This window comes from Vigna unguiculata, chromosome 6, assembly GCF_037176805.1.
Source record: "Vigna unguiculata cultivar grain cowpea cultivar isolate G323 ecotype 2 chromosome 6, ASM3717680v1, whole genome shotgun sequence".
Lineage (NCBI taxonomy): Eukaryota > Viridiplantae > Streptophyta > Magnoliopsida > Fabales > Fabaceae > Vigna > Vigna unguiculata.
Genome location: NC_140797.1, coordinates 17481236 through 17484666, shown reverse-complemented (window position 1 = coordinate 17484666; position 3431 = coordinate 17481236).

The following is a 3431-nucleotide window of genomic DNA, read 5'->3' as shown; positions in this document are numbered from 1 at the left end:
TGGAGTTATCTATTTAAAATTTTAATACTATAGTTTGATAAGGGATAATAATGATTTGATGTTAGATAGTAATTTTTATTTTTGTGATTTGGGTTTGTATTTGTAGTTTAATATAATTTGGGATTTTATTTGGATTGTATTGAAGTTTATTTATATTTTAATCAGAATTATAATTTAGTTTTCTTGAGATTGAAGAAAACATATTGTGTTTCTTTTTTTAATTATGTGAGCCAGTGAGCCAACTCGTTTAACCCGCCAACCCATGGTGGGTCAAGTCAGTTCTAATTTTTTTGGCTCGCTAGTAAATGAGCCAGATTAGGGTGATCCACTAAGTGGCCAACCCGTCGCGAGCCGAGCCGGGTTGGGTCGGGTGACCCATTTTGATAGCTCTATCTAAACTCATCCAAATCTTTTATAATTGTCTCTTTCTTTCTACACTAGCAGAAAAATATTTTTTAGTCACAGTTAAATAGAGTCAGTAATAATGAAACGACGCTATATTTAAAGAAAGAGTAAAATTATAGGATATTTCTAGTCGGTTTAAAACTGACGGTATCATCTTATATGATATTTACTATTATTCTCATTGTGAATAGTAAACCAGTAGATGAGTAATATCAAAAGGTGGAGCAGATGCCTTCAGATATTTTTGGAAGCCACGTTCTCTTCTCCTCCGCACTCATATTCCTTCAAAACATTTTCTTTTCTTGTCGTAAGCCATGCATTCTTTGGCAACATCTTATCTTCTCTTCTTCGAAGTTTTTTCTCTTCTCCTCGAAAGCCATCTTCTCTCTGTGGAAGTTATTTTCCCGCGTAAGTCATTTTCTTCTCTCTGTAATATGATTTTCTCTTCCCGAAGTTATTTTTGTTTGAAGTCATTTAAAATTCATTTTTTTTTAGTTTCAAATACTCATAAACCCTAATTTCAATCACTGATATGAGTTTTTGTATTGGTTAAAATTGATTTTCTTCATTGCATATTTTCAATGTCAAGTTCCTTACATCAATCCCTGCCAAATGTAAATATTGTTTCAAGTTTCTCCATTCTAACTTGTAATAGTTTAATAGGATCAGCTATAATGAATTTGTCAAAGAAAAATAATACAAGTATGAATCTCCTTTGCTTTTCCAATTTTACACTCTTTTAAACTGTTATTTTTTCTTAAGGATATCATGTTATGATGTTTGGTTGAAAGTTGGATTGGAAGCGATATTTGATCCTTTTAGAAGTTTGTTTCCCATGGTTCTGGTTCCAACAATAAAACATAGATCGTTGTGTGGGCACCTAAGGTAAATTAAACTTTAAAATATATTTGAAATCTCTTACACTTGTGCACACACAATATAAGGGTCTATAGAAGTTTAAACTCTGATAGTACTTGTGGTTAATGTTCTTCGCTTCTTCACGCTAAACGATTACGATAACTTATTTTCCTGTGTGCTTCACAGATATGAAGATAAATTCTAACTTGTGTATTTTTGTTCTGGATCATTTATATATTCAAAGAAGAGCAAAAACATGTAAAAGATGTTTGTTACTGATTGATCTTATACCCCTGTTCCTACAATCAAAGGTGAAAACTATTGTTATATAGGTGTTTGAGAATTTATGTTTCACTGGCTTTCATGGATATGTTGTTAAAAAATTCAAAATTTCTTATAACGAACCAACATGTTAATGCAATCTCATTTTTTGAACTTGATCCTCCTTTATTTAGTTTGGGCCTCAAAATTAGTTTGTGCTTACTTATGTGTGCTATTTTGGTCTTATCGTTGGTCAGTACATGATCTTTGACTCACACTCGTCCCATTTGGGATTGCACATCTCAATTAGATTTGTAAGACTAGACATCTACCATACAGGTGATCTTACAATGACCCATTTACAAGTGATCCAGTTGGTTTAATAACAACCATTAGGATAAAATTTTGATGTTGTGTATGTATTAGAATTTTGGTTAAGGCCTTACTAGAAATTTAAGATATAGCCTAATTAGAATCTGGGGGATGCCTTAAAAAACCAGAATTTTATGTTTGAGTTTGTGTTAATTTGAGGTTAAAGTTGGAGAGCACAAAAGAATTTTGAAGGGAATAATTTCTTTGTTCTTCATTTGGTGCATCGGAATTCATGAAGGCACTCATCCAAATTTTATCCAAACATGACAATTAAAGTTGGCATGCGCTTACTATGAGGTGAATTGTGGCAAGTATTGAGTGCATGAAAGTGTTTATTTATCACGTAAGCCTGGCATTATTTTCCTTGTGAACCAATTCTTTCTATATTTTAATTGCTAAAATCCACATGGTTTATTTGACAACTTTTTTTTTACGTAGGATTTGGTAGTCCAACTATTGAGATGCCAAATAATTTTGTTCACTTTTTCTTATTTCCTTAAACCAAGATAGATGAGTTACATGATTGCATTGTCATTTGGTCATTTATCACCATCAAGATTTCTTTTATGTCAAATACCAAGGCTCATTTCAGTTTCAACAATTTTTTTCTATATTTTTTGTTTCATCATCATACGTTTTACAAAAACTTAATTTTTTTCCATGTAACTACTGTATGTCATTTTGTATGTCACTGTTTAAATGTTTCAAATCTTGGTCTTCTTTTATATAGTGTTCTTTTATTCCTTGCATAAAATAGTAGTACCAAACCTCATTATTCACAACATATTTCTAGGTTGGTGGTTGTATGCTGATTAATTTTCCATCATTGTAGATTTATTATGAGACAATGGGCCTTTGATATCTGTAGAGACTCAGGAAAGAAAATTGATGCTTTGGTTGCAGAGATAGGAATTGGAGGATCAATAACAGGTGCTAGAAAATTCTTCAAGCAGAAAAATCCAGACATAAGGTATATTTTTTTATAGTGCATAATATGCTAGCAGTGATCATGGGATAGGTTTTCTTAAGCTAACTTTACAATTTAACATCAGAGCTTGGAAAGACCTTGTTCATGGCAAGCTTTCTGTTAGAAAAGACTAGTTAGGCTTTCATGCATAGAACAAAGTTCTCCCAAACACTTCAATCAAACATGGTTTTTAGAAACGACTTACTCGCTGGTCTAACCATAGCAAGTCTCTGCATTCTTCAAGTACAACGTATAATAGTATATTTATAACTCTACACTGATAAAATCACGAGATTTGTTTATTTCCTATTCACATAGAATTTAACTAGCTGCTTGTAACAAGAGAATTGTTACCTTTAACTGTGGATACTGATTAAGAAATTAAAATAATGAAATGGTTTATACTAGACAACAATCAAGAGAAAATATACCATTACATTCTTTTGATAAAACTCATTTTTAATTCCTCAAGAAATTCTATTGGTATTGGTTATGTAAGTGCTTTGCCGTCACTAACCTTGGTAATTCCTTAAATGTTCTTTTGTCTAATAGGTCACCTATTGTTTGG